The following is a 22422-nucleotide window of genomic DNA, read 5'->3' as shown; positions in this document are numbered from 1 at the left end:
ACTAAAAGATTAACTGATTAATGAAAGCTAGACAGTTTATTGTAAAATTTAAGAAGAGAGAAACTTTTTTTTTATTAATTAAGTAAAAATTAAACCTACTCTACGCAGTAAGAAAATGCTTAATAAGCTTGCATTTGAACGCTACTAAATTCCGACAGTCTCTGATGTCACTGGGTAGGGTATTCCACAAGCGCGAGAGGGAGATTGTGTATGATGATGAATACGATGATGTCGTATGTGTTGGTATGGCTAGTATGCGGCTATTTAGCGTGCGTGTGAAGAGATTATGATATGATGACAGGTAACTGAAACGGGAAGCAAGGTAGGTAGGTGTAGAGGTATGAAAGACTTGGAAAAGGAGAACAAGAGAATGAAAATTTCTACGTTCGCTAAGCCGTAGCCAGTTTAGAGTTTGGAAGGATGGGGTAATGTGGTCAGCGCGACGGACATCACAGACGAAGCGAACATAAGAATTATGAACACGTTGTAATTTTTGCGACTGGTTGACATTGACGTCAGTCAGAAGAAAATCACAATAATCGAAGTGGGGCATTACTAGTGTTTCCACTAGTATTTTCTTGAGTGATAGTGGGAGGAATTTTCGAATGCTGTTTAAGGAATGTAGTATGGAAAGCACTTTTTTGGTAATATGGGTTACTTGGTTATTCCAGTTTAAATGCGTATCAAAGTAAACTCAGAGGTTTTTAACACAGGAAGCAAAAGGGATTATTGTGTCGTTTAACTTGACTGGAAGAGCAGGAGTAATGTTGCATAATAGACGTTGATGTCCCACTAGGATTGCTTGTGATTTTCTTGCATTGAGAGTCAAACCAAACTTTCTGGCCCATGCAGATATAGATTCAAGGTCCTCGTTAAGATTGTGTATTGCGTCATTGAGTGAGTCAGGGGTTGTATGGATATAGATTTGTAAATCGTCTGCGTAAAGGTGATGCTTATAGCGCTGTAGAGTCGAGGGGATATCATTTACGTAAATAATGAATAGTAGTGGTGATGGAACAGATCCCTATTATTGTATCTAAATAAATCTTATATTGGATAATTCCAGTTGATTATCACATGTTCCACCACCTTCAATGTGCGGAATATACATCTCCAAGTGTGTTATGTAAAAAATGGATGTTCTAATTATCACGAGTCCCGAATTATTAAAGTCCTAATTAGCGGAGTTCCACTGTATTATTTATTTCTGATATTAGGCCTACTACCTAGAATTGGATACAGTCTATAAACCTTCACTTTAATCAATAATAACGTTCTCAATTAGCACGAGACATTATTCAGTAACTTCAAGGCTTAACGAAGTCTCGACTAAATAGAGATAGCCTATTTATATTGAATATTACACTTATACTACGTCATACTACTTTTGACCAATAAAACAGTACTCAACGACGTGTTTCAGTCAATCATGGCTGTTTATCCTACAATTTTTATCACCTTCTTAACATTTGTTTCTTTGTTTGCCAACATTGTACTTTCAATAATTATACCTTTTAAAAGAATTCATGTTTATTTCATCAACCTTAATTAAAATTTTCTATCATTTATCTTGTTTATATTATTTAGGTTATGTTATAGCTTCTGCTGTATGAGATTATGGATAGTCACGTTATTGCTAATTGAAGTGGAATGCAACGTTTTAATACAAATGAAACTGAATCAACAAAGCCTTCTTGACTAGTAACCGTCTATAGAATTCAATGAAGATTGTATAGTTGACACAACTGATAACAAGAAAATAGCTCATCTAACATACTACTCCCATCTAGCGGAGTATTTGTAATGATGAGATGGTACAATAATACATTTTCAAGACATTTTAGTATTTTAGTAAATCAATTAATATTTTATTGTGTTAGAGTACTTCATTTCTTCTAATCTTTATATACTTTCTTCTAATCGTATAATAGTCAATTAAATCCCACTCGAGTTTTTATTTTCTCTAGATAAATCAAAACCTCTACAGTAGATAATAATAATGTTGGATATACATGTTAGGTCTATTAGTATTAATCTGGTGTTTAAATGTAATTAAATCCAAAGCAGTGTGTTGCAAGATCTCGTAATACTGATTCTCCAATATTATTATTATTATTATTATTATTATTATTATTATTATTATTATTATTATTGTTGTTGTTGTTGTTGTTGTTGTTGTTGGAAATCTATATTCTTCTTGCTTTCTGCTACTTAAGATACAGTGTCAAATGGAACGTTGGAGTAGACTAAACTTACACAGTTTCGTAATGTTAAAGATTAACGTTCTTTTTTGTATTACGTATTAATAACGAGCAGATTCCATCACCTTGTGTATTATTAGTTGGCGTTACTCACTAGTCTATGGACACAGGCAGTTGTGTCTGGTGAACGTTTTATATACATATCCTCAGACATTTATTAAACACAGTCCTTCCCCTGAAGAAGGACTGATGCACAACAGGCCGATTGTGTGTTTATACTTACTTAATTACTTACTTACTTACTTGCTTTTAAGGAACCCGGAGGTTCATTGCCGCCCTCACATAAGCCCGCCATCGGTCCCTATCCTGAGCACGATTAATCCATTCTCTATCATCATATCCCACCTCCCTTACATCAATTTTAATATTATCTTCCCATCTTCGTCTTGGCCTTCCCAAAGGTCTTTTTCCCTCCGGCCTCCCAACTAACACTCTATATGCATTTCTGGATTCGCCCATACGTGCTACATGCCCTGCCCATCTCAAACGTCTGGATTTAATGTTCCTTATTATGTCAGGCGAAGAATACAATGCGTACAGTTCTGTGTGGTGTAACTTCCTCCATTGTCCTGTAACTTCATCCCTCGTAGCCTCAAATATTTTCCTGAGAACATTATTCTCAAAAACCCTTAACCTATGTTCCTCTCTCAAAGTGAGAGTCCAAGTTTCACAACCATAAAGAACAACCGGTAATATAATTGTTTTATAAATTCTAACTTTCAGATTTTTCGAGAACAGAATGGATGATAAAAGCTTCTCAACCGAATAATAATAGGCATTTCCCATATTTATTCTGTGTTTAATTTCCTCCCAAGTGTCATTTATACTTGTTACTGTTGCTCCAAGATATTTGAACTTCTCCACCTCTTCGAAACATAAATCTCCAATTTTTATATTTCCATTTTGTACGATATTCTCGTCACGAGACATAATCATATACTTTATCGTTTCAGGATTTACTTCCAAACCTATCTCTTTACTTGCTTCCAGTAAAATCCCCGTGTTTTCTCTAATCGTTTGTGGATTTTCTCCTAACATATTCACGTCATCCGCATAGACAAGCAGCTGATGTAACCCGTTCAATTTCAAACCCTCTCTGTTATCCTGGACTTTCCTAATGTCATACTCTAGAGCAAAGTTAAAAAGTAAAGGTGATAGTGCATCTCCCTGCTTTAGCCCGCAGTGAATTGGAATTGTGTGTGTATATAGGCGTATATTTATGTATATGTGAAATTTAAAATATTATTTCAAGTATTTTATTTCTTTGACTTAATTTCTTACTTCCTCATTACAGTGCAAGATAAGAATATAAATTTTCATGATGCTACAAAAATCTAATTCGAAATTTTCACCAAAATGTTTATACGGAGAATGTATATTTTGGTACGCAGTCTGTCTGTGTGTCTTGTGTACACTAGACGCAGTGGATTGCTGGAGAATGTAAACAGTCATGCAAGACCATATGCTCTTTACCTCACCGTAGGGGGAGGAAATAGGCTCCGGCTTCTTTATGTTCTCAAGATATCCACTGCTCCGAGTGGACAGAGACCAAAGTATTGGACGGATTTCATTTATATTCAGCATTTACGAGACAATTCCACCAAAAATGATACAATTGAAATCTGATAATTTTACTTCAAACATAATGGAAGATTGAAAGAAATAACACACAATTTAAATTCGCACGGTTTCCTTTTCCAATTTATTTCATTTTAGCATTTTACTGGGATTAGATTAAACAGTATGTGTGATTATGTATTAAGCCTATGTGATAAATTATGCTCGACCATATTTCTAACTTGAAATTATTCATAAGTATTTATGTTATTCTTATCTGACTGGGGAGCGGAACTGACCTTGTGCAATATCTCGTAAATTGTGAGATGTGCGCAGACGCGAAAGTATTGGTTTTTTTTTCGAGAAACGAATGTCATTGACATTGATATAATCTAGAGAGTAAAATAAACAATCTTGATATAACCTTGAAATTGATTTAGCTATGAAAAATCGTGATGACAAATTGAATTTATTTGAATATTATTTACAATTAACGCTAATTATTATAGTAACAGAACATAACCTTCTGCGACAGTATTGCATTTCCAGCCTCCGTGACGTTTCGATTGCGTATCCGAGAATAATCGATACTTGCTCTTTCATATTGCTACAATGGTGTTTTCTGATTGGTGGAACACCTGAACTTTAATGAACAGGTGTACTTTAATGAGGTCCATTAAAGGGCTGCTATCAGGTGTATAATTACTACATTTCGGCATGGTCGAGCATAAAAAATCTTTAGATCTTAAAGTTTTATACAAACTGTTCTGCCAAATTAGGACAACCCTAGTTAATAAGGAACTACAGAAAGAGAAAGGACATTAAATGATATAATAAGAAACAAGCTTTGAGTGATCACACTGAAAGTCACGTTGATATTTGTTGCGTAGAATTAAGTTGATAGAAGATTATATAAATTTGATTTTTATTAGGCCTACCTACTGTGTAAAATTCAAAATTACGACATTCACTTAGAATAACTTTCGTTACTTGCTTCACTGATTTCTTATGTTTCGTAAACATACTCGTATAAACACGTGGTATGCCCACTATTAAATAAAATTTATGTTCTTCGTCTTTTATGAATAAATAACTAAATTGCAGCTGTCATACTTTTCGTGGAGTCGAATGATATTCATATCGTACCAGGTACGTGAGATACACTTTTTTCTCTTTGGAAACGCGGGGAAAACACTAGGGTATTCGTTTTATTAGTGTTGTGTGTCACTCGCACCCGGCTGCTTGTACAGCATTCTATAGCCGGCGTCCAGTATCAGTATTGACAAGGATGGGTTGGCGACTACCAAGTAACAGCTGTGAAGCACACCTACACAAGACACGATACGCTTGTGTGTGTTCCCCAGCATCTCCGCCACCTCAAGCAGCCTCGGCTACACTGACTTGCTAATGGCACTTTCATCATCCTCTTCCTTTCGTCTCTGTCAGTCGACAAGGGCTGCTGGTTAGCATGTTGCCGCCCACATTTCGGATCATCCTACCTTGTAACTGTCCTTCCTGTTTGATAACCTACATACTGATGCAAATGACCGATAAAATTACAAAGATAGGGCTTACTGTAACACTATAACTACAGTTAGGCAGCCACGAGTATTTGCGAAACAATATCAGAAATATAAATGTATTTATTTATTTATTATTTTGCTAATAATTGTAACATAATAGTATATTATGCAACGAGCCTATAATGAAGGTAATTAAGAAGCGAGTATGGATATTTATGAAACGAGCGCAAGCGAGTTTCATAATTTTCATACGAGCTTCTTAATTACCATTATAGGCGAGTTACATACGACGTTTTATGTTCGACCATATTTCTAACTTGATATTATTAATTTTCTTTGTATCTGACCTTGACCAATGTCCCGTATGTTGTGAGATGTACGCAGACGCGAAAGTATTGATTTTTTCCGAGTAACAGATGTTCACATTGACCTTGCTAGGCCATAAGAACCCACAGAGATAACATTGAAATTAAATTAGATATTGAAAAACGAGATGACAAATTGAATTTATTTAAATATTATTTACAATTAAAGCTAATTATTATAGTAACAGAACATTACCTTCTGCGACAGTATTGGATTTCCAGCCTCCGTGACTTTTCGCTAATTCTCTTTCGATTGCATATCCGAGAATAATCGATACTTGCGGTTTTATAACGGTAGAAAGCTGACCTGTCATTGGCTGAACAGTTGTAACCTGAGTCGTCATTGGCTGAAAGACCTGACCTTTAATGAGTAGGTGTACTTTAATGACATGCATTAAAGGTCTGCTACCAGGTGTATAATTACTACATTTCGGCATGGTCAAGCAGAAAATATAAAATATACAGAGAAACTTTAGCTCGCCCCTCAAAGAGTAGAACTCGTGCTCAGGGGCGGATTCCTGAATTGAAATTAATAATTATACAATACAATTATAATTAATAATTATACAATAAAATTTTCAATTATAGTATATAAATTTAAATTTACAATTTTTCAATTTTTATAAAATCCATACATAACTTTCTAAATTTAATACTAGAACTATTCGAATTGACAAGATTAGGATGTTTAAATATAAATTTGTTCTATATTCTTGGGCCTAAATTACTACTATGATTAAATACTGTAACAGTGTTGCATTTTGGTTCAAACAATCTTAAAGAATTCATACCTTTTGTTTCATTACTATGAGAATACAATTCAAAATTATTTCGATTTTTATGTATGAATTTTATTAATACAATATAATAAATTTGTCTTACGTTAAGTACATTAAAGTCTAGAAACAAATTTTGAGATGGAAAATCAATAGCTTTATGAAGACATATTTTAATTATTTTCTTTTGTAATAAATAAAGTGAATTAAAATTGGATTTAAGTGAGCTACCCCATCCTATAATACTTACAAATGGCTTTTAAGGAACCCGAAGGTTCATTGCCGCCCTCACATAAGCCCTCCAGCGGTACCTATCCTGTGCAAGATTAATCCAGTCTCTATCATCATACCCCACCTCCCTCAAATCCATTTTAATATTATCTTCCCATCTACGTCTCGGCCTCCCTAAAGTTCTTTTTCCCTCCGGTCTCCCAACTAACACTCTATATGCATTTCTGGTTTCGCCCATACGTGCTACATGCCCTGCCCATCTCAAACTTCTGGATTTAATGTTCCTAATTATGTCAGGTGAAGAATACAATGCGTGCAGTTCTATGTTGTGTAACTTTCTCCATTCTCCTGTAACTTCATCCCGCTTAGCCCCAAATATTTTCCTAAGCACCTTATTCTCAAACACCCTGAACCTAAGTTCCTCTCTCAGAGTGAGAGTCCAAGTTTCACAACCATACAGAAGAACCGGTAATATAACTGTTTTATAAATTCTAACTTTCAGATTTTTGGACAGCAGACTGGATGATAAGAGCTTCTCAACAGAATAATAACACGCATTTCCCATATTTATTCTGCGTTTAATTTCCTCCCGAGTGTCATTTAGGAACAACTGGATAATACGCACGGCAGACCAACATCGATAGTCGACTCTACTCGCTGGCCACTAGTCACCGGGCCGTACCGAGCCGCATCAAACAAAATATAATCGAAATGGTGGTAGTCAAATTCGCGACTATATTCTTAAATAATTCACTCCATTAGTCAAGTTCAAGGTTTTATGTAGTACAACGGCGGTTTTTTTAATGCATTAAGAGAACATGAAGATGTAATAAGATAATAAACTAGGTTATCATAAGGAAATTAACAGGAAAAAAGGTGTGTTTCACAGAATACCATTAAAATGACGGAAAGTAAATTTCCGGTTAATGTTCGCCAAAGCGTAAAGTACGTAATTATGACAGCGTTGCTGTTTTATTTCTGGCCTATAGAAAAATACCTAGCCATTTACGAAAAAAAATTTAGGGACCATGAAATTATTCACCGCTTACATTATAGGCCTATTATTTATTAACAATATTACGAATCAAAACCTGTCATATTATATAATTTTAACTACTACATGGACGAATGAAATCAAGCTAACCTAACCAAAGCTAACCTAACCTAACCAAAGCTAACCTAACCTAACCTAACCTAACCAAAGCTAACCTAACCTAACCTAACCTAACCAAAGCTAATCTAACCTAACCAAAGCTAACCTAACCTAACCTAAGCTAAGCTAATCTAATCTAATCTAAGCTAAGCTAACCTAACATAACATAACCTTCGTAAATGCAAGGCCTGTAACCGGAGCAAGAAGGGATCTCAATCATTTAATCTGCAAGTACACGCAAAAATAAATTCAAGTAAGGATCACGCTCCCACTGCATGAGAGGTTCGCATATGCGCTACAGCAAAACTGTTTCTGTCCCGAGCCTCTCATCTAAGGCACTCGTCATAATTTACTCGCAATATTTACGCAAATACACATTGTCGCTAACAGTGGTGCTATCTCTCAATAATGTTCAGAACGAAGGAGGTAGACAGAGAAAGAAAAAATTCCTCCCGCCAACTACGCCATACACCAACGTCATGTTCTTATGTTGGTGACATTGTGTATTTACTTAAATTTGGTGGTAAACGTAACGGCACGGTTCAAAGCGACCGTGCTAATTCTCCAGTATAGCGGTCATTTATATTTGTTACTGTTGCTCCAAGATATTTGAATTTTTCCACCTCTTCGAAGGATGAATCTCCAATTTTTATATTTCCATTTCGTACAATATTCTGGTCACGAGACATAATCATATACTTTGTCTTTTCGGGATTTACTTCCAAACCGATCGCTCTACTTGCTTCAAGTAAAATTTCCGTGTTTCCCCATCCTATAATTCCATACATAATTACCGATTGAAATAAAGTTAAATATATTTTACGTAATAAACTTATTGACAAGTAATTCCTCAATAAAACAAAATAATTTATACTATTTTACGTAATTTATTACAAAGGTAATTAATGTGTTGCTTCCTTTTTAAATGAGTATCGAAAATTATGCCTAAATACTTAACTTCAGAGGACTTCAAATGTTTATATAGTTACGAAAAACTGGTTATGTGGAAAAAATAATAACAATAGGTCTATTAATAATAACAGTAAAAATAATAAATATCATAATTATCATCATTCTACGCTCGACAGCTCACAGAGGGCCGAGACCGACTGGTTACCTCACATTCACATGCTTCAGAACAGCTGAACGATCATCCAACCAGTAAGAGGGTAACATGGTTAGCACGATGATCTATCTCCTCAGCCGTTGTATCTCTCTCGCGGAATCGGATTTCGCTACTCACTGTAGCTCCCCATGAAGACTCGAGCCAAAGCTCATTCCTTATAGCTAGACGAAGGCACAGAAATTATATGCAGCAGTAAAAAATTATATGTTTATTTTTAAGTTATTCATTCCGTATTGTATAGGCCTAATGTACAAGAAGAATACATCGAAGAAATAATCGTAATCACAGACATCATAACAAAGCAAAACTATTTCACACACAACAACAAATACTACACCCAAACAGAAGGATTGCCAATGGGATCATCCATATCCAGCATACTAGCAGAGATATTTTTACACAACATAGAACAAACATACATACTCAACAATGAACACAAATATGCAGACAACATAATATACTGGCACAGATATGTAGACGACATACTCATACTATACAAAGGAAACAAAAGACAAATACACAAACTACACCAATACATAAACAAATTACACCCAAAACTTCAATACACACTAGAACTTGAAAACAACAACTCCATAAATTTCCTAGACATCACCATAACAAAAATCGACAACAAACACACCTTCAAAATAAACAGAAAACAAACCACCACCACCACACACATACACAACACATCTAACCACCCCATACAACACAAACATGCTGCATTCAGGACAATGGTACACAGATTACTCAACATACCCATGAACCAACAACACTACAATGAAGAAGTGAACACAATCAAATACATAGCACAAGAAAACGGATACAATCCAAATATAATAGATAATATCATAAGGAAGACAAAACAAAAACTTAACAAACACAAAAATACACAAAACACAACACAAACACAAGGACGTAAGAAGTACATCACACTAACATATGAAAACAAAAGCACACATAAGATCGCATCTTCATTCAGGAAACAGAAATACAACATAACATACAGAACAGAAAACACACTACAAAGACATCTCAACACACAAAAAACACAAACAAATAAATACGATCACACAGGTGTATACAAACTCAAATGTAATAGTTGCGACAAGTTCTACATAGGACAGACAGGCAGATCATTCCAAACACGCTACAAAGAACACATTAAAGCTATAACCAGAGGACACAATACATCTACATACTCCGATCACATAACCAATACTAACCATATATACAATAACATAAATACGGACATGGAAATCCTACACATACAACCCAAGAACCAAAAACTAAACACTCTGGAACAATATGAAATATACAAACACACTAAAACACACCCTGATCAAATCCTCAACACACAGATCAATTTCAGTACACACACACTATTCGACTCCACAATTCAACACCTTCCAACAACAAAACACACCCTCCTAATAGGCAGAGAAGTTCGAGATGACGCCGCGATCTAGTAGGCTCTGATGATGGTGCGTGAAGCACTGAAACAGCTGTAAGCCGGACAGATATTTCATATTTAACACGAGTAAGTCCACTAGTTCATCAATTAATTAACTTTTGGTTATTTATTCAAAATCGCATACGTAACATCTTCTGTTGTGAAATAATTTTATTGTATTTATCAGAGAAATATGTAAAGAAAAGAGTAAAGAATTATTTTAACTCGACTTTATTTACAGTAATGTAAATAAAGTCCATTATATTTCAGTCACTGCAACCTGTACAGCAATATACTGGAACTTCAGTAGATAGCACGCGAAAGAACCGTAGTCTTGAAATGGAACGGAATTTTCGGAAAGGGGCACTATGACCCAACACTGCGACCTTTCATGAATATTGCGCTCACCTTCAAGCTAGGTGCATTTCGAAATCCACACCGGCTGACTACACTAAGGTTCGCTGCGTACCTGGGTTTCGAGCAGTCTACCCCACTCGTCTCTAGGTAAGCCCCCCTCCGTGCGTTCGAATAATGCTATGGAATGATGAAGAAATGATGAAACGGTGTCGGAATTACGTAGATCCCTAATATGGTGAAAAGGGAGAACCCCCGAAAAAATCTGTAGTGCTGATCCATTCATAATATCGAAGTCAAAACGTTAAATTCGCTTAGAGATACGAAATGGAATTAAGAAGTATGAGAGTGACATTTTACGTATTACCGAAGACAATATCGTGTGTAATGTATGTAAAATTGAAATAAAAACCAGAATTCAGGCTATAGAGAAACATTGCAACAGTACATCGCACAGGAAATGCATTGAAATGAAATCTGAGGAACCATCTTCATCATCTTCATCATCATCATCATCATCATCATCATCATCATCATCATCTAGTTGTGCGGGTCTACACGACACTTGCAACATGATGCTCAGTGCAAATATTCCTCAAAAGAAGTTGAGTGATCCCCATTTTAGAGTTTTTCTTCAGAAATTCTCTCGATACAAAAACTGTTTAAGTGATAGGCGAAGACGATTCAGCTTCGACAACTTACGAGAATATATCGTCGTTTACTGCAACGCTGGTAATTGCATCAACGATGACGAGGACTGAACTTGCAAAGTATGTGCTACACTATTACAGTACGTTATTTTTCTTTTCCTTCTGACTGTACGGAGATACAGTAGCATGTTGACGTCGTCTGTTTACGTTTAAAACCTGTTGAGCCAGTGGTCTGAATGAAAAAAATGTAACATATAGTAAATGTGCACTTACATTCAACGATAAGTCATCCCGCATCCACTGACTACAGTTCATTCCAGATGTCCTGGGAGAGAGAGTCACAGACATTACGTGACCTTCAACTGAATGTCGCCACGCCATTGGCTGTCAAGCGGGAGATAAGAGTAGAGCATGATTCACTGTAACTCGCTTGTCTTTCCGGCAGTTGTGTTTCGACGCTGTAATAGATTGAGTAAAATAAATGTTCACTATTATTATTATTTTAACAACAACGTGTACAAGTGTCATTGATTTGCGTTAGGCATTGAACTGCAATATTGCGAAGTACAGATTAGTTTTATATAGTGTGTTGTGCATAACTGAATGTAAAGTGCTGACATGAATGACGATTCTCAACCAGGGTGTTCTGGACATTCGCCAGTCAAGAAGAAGCACAAGCGGGGGGGAGGGTTTCATACGAGAGAAAAAATACAGATTATAAATGTGTATAAGACTCTTGTGAAAGATAAACCTGAAGTATCTCTTACAGACGTAGTTTCAAAAGTGTGTTCAACTTTGGGAGTAGGGAAGAGCAGTGTGTATAGAATATTAAATGAACATCGATCTACGGGCCAAGTCAAATCTCCAAAAAAAAAAAAAAAAAAAAAAAAAAAAAAAACTATATTAAATACTACCGATGATTTTACAAAAGCTGCGATAAGGAGTAAAACACATTCATTTTACTTACGTAATGAAATTCCAATATTGGACAAAATTCTTTTAGCTGTTAACGAAGATAATGACATAAATAATTTCAATAGAACTACCCTTTACAGACTCCTTTTGCATATAGGTTTCAAATTCGAAAAAATAAAGAGAAACAGTTATTTACTGGATCGGGATGACATTGCCATATGGCGTCGCAGGTATCTTAGATATATTAGACGATATAGAGCACAGGGCAAAACTATTTATTATATGGATGAGACTTGGCTCAACGAAGGAATTACCAGGGCTAAGGTGTGGCAAGATAAGAAAATAGTTAGTCCTAAAGATGCTTTTTTAAAAGGTTTAAGTGTCGGATTGAGAAATCCAACAGGAAAAGGAAAGCGGCTAATTGTAGTGGATATTGGAAATGAAAATGGGTTCGTAGATAATGAGTTATGGGTGTTTGAGTCGCATTCTACGAAGGAGTACCACGAAAAAATGACAGGGGAGGCATTCCATGAGTGGTTTAGCAAAATACTGCCTAAACTAGAACCGGGAAGTGTTATCGTACTTGATAACGCCCCATACCATACAGTGAAGAAGGAGAAGTTACCCACAATTACCCACAACCGCTTCGAGGAGGGATAATATTCTGGAATGGCTTAAGTCTAAACAGATTCCGCTGTACAGTGAAGGGCTGTTGAAAAAAGAGTTGTTGTTCCTTGTCTCACAGCATAGAAGTACATATGACAAAAACGTAGTAGACGAAATGGCAAAAAATTATAATATGACAGTCTTACGACTACCACCATACCACTGTGAACTCAATCCAATTGAGTTAATATGGGCTCAAGTGAAAGGATATGTGGCGGCGCGCAATACCACATTTAAATTACAAGAAGTAAGAAGGCTACTTAATGAAAGTTTCGAACACGTAACAGCTGAAAAATGGGCAGACTGTGTTCGCCATGTGATAGTGACAGAAGAACCTCGATTGTGGAACATGGACAATATAGTGGAGGAGGTTGAAGAAATGGTCGTCAACATCGGAGAAGACAGCACTTCAGAGAGTGAATAAACACGAAATGGTGATAACAAAAGGTACGTGTAATATTAGGCCTACATTACATTATTTTCCATCTATCTGATGGTTCTGCAGTTCAGTTTCGAACCTTGGCCCCTCTATTATATTATTTTACTCTCTATTAAAATTCCAGACAATGTTCATTAATAATTTCGCAAAATCAGTTTGGCAGCTTGTGAACCGCGCTTTTTGTCTCTGTCTGCCTCTGTTTACTTGCATTCCCAACACATCTGGAATAGAGTATAGTCATAATATAGGGCCTAGGCATGATATGTGACCACCGCCGAAACATCACAGGACAATTACAATGCAGCAGACAAACACACAGTTCAGTGAACGATAGATAAATTTCTTCCATCACCGGAAATCGAACCTCGAACCGCTTGGATAGGAAGCGCACCCGCTATCCACATAGTCACAAAGGCGGACGTTGTGACTAAATCTAACACTTCATCATTATAAATTGTGGCTTTTAATGTAAACATTTATTCAATTACATGAAACCAGTACTACACTGTCTTCATGTTTGTTGTTATATTTTTATTAATGTATGAAATGTGTCCATAAGAAATTTTATTAATGAATACTGTACAGGACTTTTTACTAGACGGTCGATAGGAGGATATGGGAGAATGGCTTTATGCTTAGTAATCCCTCATACGAATATTGTAACAGCTACTTAACAAAACCAACACGTGGAAGCATAAATATAAAATGTCAATATAGCGCAGCCCCCAGTAAGAAGAGACTTTATTACTCCTTACAGTTTGAATTAGTCAGTCGGAAATTACGTTATTTTACTATTCTGAAAAAAGCTATAAAGTTTAAGTGTTAAACAAGTTTGTTGGAAGTTTCCATTGGTGGAGATAACATCCGAACTCTACCTCACGAGCAGGTGTTCAGTCGGAGCACAAATAAAAATACAACATGAATGTGCATTTCATTTACAATATTTACAAACACTTCATGCACTTGTGTTTACACAATTTAGGAACAAATTACAACTTGGCTTGGAATTATTTGTTTTAGTTCCACCATACGTATTGAAAGTGATTTCCGAGAACTAAAATCTAAATATATTTCTTTTCTAACTATGAAAGGTAATGAGATGGGAAAATATTCAATTCCTATAATATGAAATAAAAGAAGATGATGTGAGTTGAAAATGTACAATCTCATATTTCGACGAAATTATACGCTTTCAATATCCCTCTAACAAGGGAAGGGTTTCGGCTCGAACAGGAATTTTTGGTTAAAAATTTGTACAGAGACTTACCTCACAATGGTGATGAAGACCGTAAAAGCATTCATTTGTGTAACTCTCCGTTTGGTTGGTATTGGTCAATACACTTCTTTAAAAATGTAGGCCTACATGAGGAGTCTCCATAAAATGCATGATACAGCATGGAGTAGAGCAATAAGCACAACACGCAGAAGCAACACCTGAACAATCTTCTGAATCACACTCCATGCTGAGAAATCAAATGCCACCTGAATTACATTTTTGAAGTCCGAGACTTGTTCAGGATTCACGTAACCAGCTGACTGCCAGGAATATTGAAGCATAGGGCAGTACACTGGAGCAAACAACTGGTTATGAATAACAGAGTGCATTTTCATTATAAACACTCGATTTCCCAAGTTAAGTTCTGGATTCTCAGCAAGAGTCCTTATGCAATCTGTTATCCTACGAGCATAATATTTTCTAAGGAAATAGATATTCAGAGGCTGGATATATTTACGAGTAGTTTCTTTAGGTGGAATGATCACACATTCCATGTCCTAGCCTTGGAATGATCCATTTATTAAGGTCGTGTCCTTGTGCGCATTCAATGACTCACACAACAGTGTACAGTTTTTATTAGCTGCAATATTTTCGGACAGAACGTTGGAGAAAAATGTTTTTAAATGGGCTTTAGACATTTTACCAGCCGCACTAGCTTCCAGGCTAGGCTAGGCTTACGGGTAAGGTGTCCCATCCCCTTAACTTGTGCAGTGCTCTTCCCACCCCTCAACTTGTACAGTGCTCTAACAGACAAACCACACATTACACAAACGAATGCTTTTGGGAGCTTTACAGAGGTGTAAAGGTGGGCCTGTATACAAATTTTGGATACGAAATTCCTGTTCGAGCCGAAACCCTTCCCTTGTTAGAGTAATTCTTTTTACATGCTTTCTGTATGTGTAGTTATTTATTTTCAACTCTTGCAGGAATTGTGTTCAGTATTTATTTATTTATTTATTTATTTATTTATTTATTTATTTATTCATTCCGCTGTAGTTTAGGTAATGAGGCCTTCTCTTCCACACCACCAGAAATACAAATACAATAATAGAAATAAAAAGAAAAATCACACTAAAAACAATGTAAAGCCACACAAAAATATACACAGGTTGCAGTCACTCAAACAGTTATAGTCACAGTACTAGGGTCACATTCAACGTTTCTGCAGATTGACATCTTTATCAATAAACTAGACAATATTTTGTGCGAAAATATACAATTTAGCTTCTACTGCAGTTCACAAATCCTAGAAATATATCCCATTTTACCTGCGGTATACAGGTTGGACCGTAAGTAATGTCATTAATATCAGGGGGCTATTCTTTGGGATATTTCAAACAAAAAGCTTAATACAATTTGCTCGTTTTTGCTTCCTTTTCAGGAAAAATTTTTTTTTGGCAAACATACTGAATTAATTCCAAATATGTTCAGTCAGTTGAAGAGAGCAGTGTATTATGATAATAAATTGTTAAAAGAGTTTTAGTTTTGTCCTCTAATGTGCAGAAATTTTATCCGAACAAATGTAACTTTTCGTTCTACACAGTAATTTTTAAATGTTACATTTGTTCAGGTCAAATTTCTACACTTTTAAAGGACAAAACTAAAGTAGTTTCAATAATTTATTATCATAATACACTTATTTCTTTAACTGAATTAGTACATGCTATGAAATGTTTCATATAAAAAATTTTTGTCTCGAAAATGAAGAAAAAAATATCAAAATTGTATCAAACTTTCTGTTTTAAATATTTTGTTTTAAAAGAATAACCCGCTCAAATTAATTACATTACTTACTGTTCATTTTGTATTAATGAAGTAAACATGATCAAATTATTGAATTTAAGTGCATAAAACCTATATATTCAAATTCAAATTTATTTACAATTTACATTTGAAATGAATACATATGAATAGATACCCGAAATGAGCATATGCTCGTGCTCGGGTACAGTCCAGTAGTCTACATAAATTTTACAGGGATCAAATAATAATGCTGATGATAGAAATAATAGTAATAATAATAATAATAATAATAATATTAGTGATAAAACAAAAATATTTACAATAATAAAATAAATACTAAGACGGATAAAATAAAATATAAAACCACTGGCGAGAATTAACACAAATAAGCATACAATAACCGGAAAAAAATGACGAACTCGAAAATCAACAGAAAAGTTCGTTGTATCGCAGACGACAGCAACCGCCGTACTGACATTGTGTTATGCATTATTGGTAGTAGGGGGGAGCCGAAAGTCTACGTAACTGCCGTTCTCTTCGAATCTTCTCGTACAATCATGGGAAGTTAATGCTGCAAAAACAAAATGTCTACGAGTCAAACTGTTCATTATTACCAGGATAAATACAAATAATACTGAAATATATTAATCGAGTTTCAGTTATAGATCTCTCCTTTTGTGCAAGAGGTACCATATCAAAATATTTTATGAATGGCGGGGAAAATATAAATTTCAATAACTCTCTAATGACAAGGGATAGTTACAATTACAATCAAGTGTATCTGTGGCGATGCTAAGAAATCATTTATTGGAGATATACATTGTTATTAATTAAGAAAATGATCTATTTATATTTATTACAATGTTTTATCTTATAGGTTACATGCATCAGATAAATACAATAAAAATTAGTAACATATAATTCTAGTAACACTTAAAAAAAAAGGTAAATTTAATTGCTCATATTTTCTTCATTTTCCACACCACCTTGAAAATTCGGATATTGGCTTATAACAAGAGAGATGGGATTTTTTGGTTTAGCATTGCCAGATATTAACCCAACGGATTAATGGATGTAGGTAGTAGTGTCATTCTAATTTTTTAACAGCCGATTCTCTCCGCTAATAACCAGAAATTAAAAAAAAAAAAAAAAAAAACATGGGGTAATAATGAACGGCTAAAATTGAATGCACCTGACGGTTATGCAACATATTTTCCAAGTTGTGAAGAATGCGTTCAAGCATTGTTCAGCTCACCGGAGGGCATTATACCCACAATGAAGCTCTCATCGAACCAGAGAGTGTACAAGATACTCCCCATACCATCATAACCACTGCCTCTTTGACAACAGCAAGGCAAACGAAAAGACAACGTCACCAACATATCCTGAAGGTACAGCGCCTCTGTCTTGTATATCCTGGCTGCCATACTTGCCGGATCCAAGTTCCCCACACACAGCTGTAGGCTGCTGTTCAGACGATGCGGCAAAAGAATAATGGACCCAAACAAGGGCGAAGGAGGGGAAAGGGGCTTAGGAAGAGAAGTTTAACTTACAGCCCATGCCTTAGAAAGCAAGATTCAGTTCAATGCAAACAAAAAGGATTGTTGCTTTCACATTGCCAAAGGCTATTCAAATTTCAAGACTCCACAATGTATCGAAATGTAAATGTCAAATTGATGAATAACGCAATAGAAGTATTTACGAGATTATACTATATGAACATTAGAGTGACAAGGAAACATTATTATTATTATTATTATTATTATTATTATTATTATTATTATTATTATTATTATTATTATTATCATGATGTAATTTGAATATCTACTCTGCTATTATCTGCATAAGCATTAACAATTGAAAAAAACTTGAAACAACTTCTATTGCTAATAAGAATATAATTGAAGCGGTGAGACCAATAACCATTCAAGTCCATTTACACAAGTTTCAATAAAAATGCAAAAAACTTTTTTTTTATTTCTTACCTAATTATTATTTTTGCACGTAATATTTCTGGTTGTTTCAGAGATCAAGGCAAAGTAGTATACCAACTTTTAAAGTCGTAACACTTGTGGAAATATACAAAATTTAATTTCAAATTTGCAAAAAATGAATGACCAAAAGTGGATTTGAATGGTTATTCATCTCACCGCTTCAATTTAATATTGTACGAGGGTCATACTGAAAGTCATAAGCAACCCACTCACTGTTATAAATCTTAATCTACAGACTTTTCTGTCACTTTTCAACATAGTGTCCATTTCTTTGCACACTTTTTTCCCGTCGTTCTGTAAGTTTGAAAATTCCCTTGCCGTAGAAGTCCGTTTCATCTTCCCGAAGGCACTAACGTACTGATTTCCGGATGTCCTCCAGCGTCTCGTAGCGTTAGCTTCGCAGCTGCTTCTTTACAGAACCGAAAAGATGGTAGTCGGAGAGTGCCAAGTCGGAACTGTAGGGAGGTTGCGGAAGACTTTCCCACCCAAATGTTCACTGACACGATCAGTGTGAGGCCACGCGTTATCGTGTTGCAGGATGATCATCTTTCCAGAGCGTTTCTCGCGCAATGCATGATGGAGCTTCAAAACTGTCTGAATGTAGCGGCCTGTATTTATGGTCTGTCCAGCTTCAAGAAATTCGACCAGAACTCATCAACTCTTTCCTTGTTGCGTTCCGTGGAGGCAGTTCGAGGGTGACCGCTACGAGGCTCATCTTGGATGCTAGTGTTCCCATCTTCGAAATGTTTCACCCATCTTCTCACAACGCTGGCGCCCATTCACAAATCTTCGCATACACGCTGAAGTGAATTTCAGCAGCAGATTTTTCTTCTTCAAAAAGGAATCTAATGACAGCACGCTGTCGAAACGAACCATCATTGTCGATCATTTTGCAAAGATTCCCTGTGGTCACTTGATAGAAGTTAATGACGTCACAACATGTCAATACATAGTGTAAAGTCTGTAGATTATGATCATATAATCGTTTTTGTCACATTGTTGGCATTAAAATTATAGCAATGTGTTGCTCATAACTTTCAGTACGACCTTTTACTGTGATACCTAATAATTTCCAAACAAAATCAATTATTTTCTGTATATTATTATTATTATTATTATTATTATTATTATTATTATTATTATTAATATTCATTGTATTTTCGAACAACTCATTGGCTACTATTAACGGGTGAATCATTTCCACTGTCAAAATTATATTATGCCAAGATTAGACTACAAATAATGAGAAAGCTGCGCCTAGTTAAATTGAAGTGCGAAGACTATGAAGACAGAAATTAAAAGAGATATTAAACTTTTATATCAAAAGCCAAACATCCATTATATAATCCCAACTATGCTCACAATTAATAACAATCATGAACAACATAAATATTTCACGCAATTATCGATGTCAACCACTAAGTAGGCCTAATTTAGCCTATAGATAGACCTTATGGTTTTGGCGAGATGATGGTGAGGATTCGCCAGTCAACTACCTGAGATTCACTTTACAGTTGAAATCCTGTGAAAACCTGAACCAGAACCCACACCGGAGCGATCTCCAGATCAGTAGTAAAAGAATCTACCGTGTGACTGACCAAATGGACGAGAAATACTTCACTCATGAACTTACGAGTATTTAATCTATGTTTACTCAGAGTTATCAATTTTTACCTCAGAAGCTAGAAGGAAGTAAGTCCAAAATCTCCATTTTTAGATATGGTAAGATGAATATTCCATTTTTATACAGCTTTATGACTTATAGTCTTAGAATATAGAAAAATACATATTGTAAATTTATTTCAACTCAACAACAATGTAATTTTATTATCTCAACAATAGGATTTGCTCTCCACACAGTAACACAGTATCCGTTAGTGCACTCCACAGACGACAATGACAATTTTACTTGGACTATTACGAACAACAATGAACTGTTAATCTTAACTAATATTCACAAAGCACTATTTACAACACAGAACTGTCAGTTCTCAGTTCACAGCTCGTCTGTCTTGGCTAGTTCTTCTAGCTCAGTCACTCGCGTTCACAGAATCTCGAACCACAGACCTTCAGAGACAGTCCACAGTACTCGAACTCAGGTCCCTCCAACTGCGGTCCACTGCACTCGAACTCAGGCCTTCGGATGCTCACACAGTTGCGGACGCACACTCCAGTCGAACTCCGGTACACAAGACTGGCTGGCTTGCTCTGTTCACTGGCTGTAACAACGCTGGCTTACTGACTGACTGGCTGAATAAACTGCTCAAGTTCACTCGCGTTTCTTCTTTTATAACTAAACAATTGTTATGAGAAATTTCTACGGGTGTCCAGAGATAGCTCTCTCGAATTATCTGGATATCTCCACTTTGACGGACTTCTGGACGATTCGGGAGGGTCCGTCCCCCCTTCACTCCGCACGTAGCAGTTTGCTTCCATCCTCACTCGGCAGGTAGCAGATGCGCGCGCAACCTCCCCTCGCCGCGTTGCCGTAATACACCCCCTCTGCCCTCTCAGCATGCAGATGCTCCCCGTACCAGCGTTTCGTCTGCCGCGCGCCCTGTCGGACACGTGTTCGAACCCCGGTGCAGCTGTCACAATATGCAACTACCCATTCTGTAATCTAAACGATGTTAAAATCCTATATATGAACCAACCATGTTTTGGCGCTTACTTCCTTTTGTCTTCTGATGCAGGAATTGGATTTCGGACCGCATGATTCAGGGCGAGAAGATACAGGTAGGCCTACATCATTAACATGTTACGAGAGGGTTCATTCTCGAACGGTGAAAAGCTCACTTAAAATGCTCAAGCTACATTATACAAGGTGAATCAGGAGGAAAGGTACATGCTTTTAGGGACGATCATATTGGTGATTCTGAACAAAAAAAAGCTTATATAAACATATGTACTATTCTTAAGGGTGTTGAAAAAAACTAATGGAGGCAATGAGGAAGGGAAATGTGCAAGTGATAGTAAATTAAAACATTGTTACCTTATGTTCTGTTTAATTGTATACCTTTCTTTACAGAACATGTTCAAAAGTCCACCTTCAACCTCAATGCACTTTGTAGCTCTTATAGAAAGCTGCTGTGTTGCTGATCTGAGCTGATTCGAACATCCCTTTACATGAGCAAAAATATGTAAAATGCGAGCGAGAAGTTCTTCCCTTTTTTCCACTTTGCGCTTGTAGACTTCGCTCTTAAGCCAACCTCACACACAATAATCCAATGGAGTAAGGTCAGGTGACCTTGATGGCCAAGAAATGACTCCACCGCGACCGATCCAACGCCCAGGATAGATTACATTGATCCTACTACAACCTAATATCGTTTTGGCGAGTGCTGATGAAGGACATGAGACTGGCGCCCGTGATTTTCAAACAGCTGTATGTCAGATAATACTGTTAAGAACAGGGTATATGTTCATATAAACTTTTTTTGTTCAGAATCGCCAATATTATCACCCCTCATACCAAGTACCTTTTCTCCTGACTCACTCTGTATATTTAATCAACAACATAAAGTGTTCGTTATTCACTCGATATTCACCTAATTAGGCTAAGAAAACATATGTCCATCATCAACTACTTCCAACAATTAGAGGTACTTTCTATAAGATTATTTTGACGAAAAGATGGAAGTTAACAAGATTTTTATTTTATAATATGCTTGATTCATCTCCATTAGCATGTGATTTCACAATAAATAAAACGTACTGAAACTCTGAAGAGCATGAGCATATTTTGTGAAACGAACAGTCCTTTTATTAAAAACAAAATTTGGTGTATGATGTGCGTTTATTGTAGGAAGCATAACTTGCCTTGTATTTTAACCCTGCGTTACTCATGTTATAAATATTCTCACCATTGCTCAGGTGGGGTTTCACAAACCCCATTTTAAAAAACTAATATATTTTTCCGCAAGTTTCAGAAATCAGATAA

The sequence above is a fragment of the Periplaneta americana genome, chromosome 5 (assembly GCF_040183065.1).
Source record: "Periplaneta americana isolate PAMFEO1 chromosome 5, P.americana_PAMFEO1_priV1, whole genome shotgun sequence".
NCBI classification, from domain to species: domain Eukaryota; kingdom Metazoa; phylum Arthropoda; class Insecta; order Blattodea; family Blattidae; genus Periplaneta; species Periplaneta americana.
The sequence above is the reverse complement of the archived record's forward strand: the minus strand, read 5'-3'. Positions refer to the sequence as shown.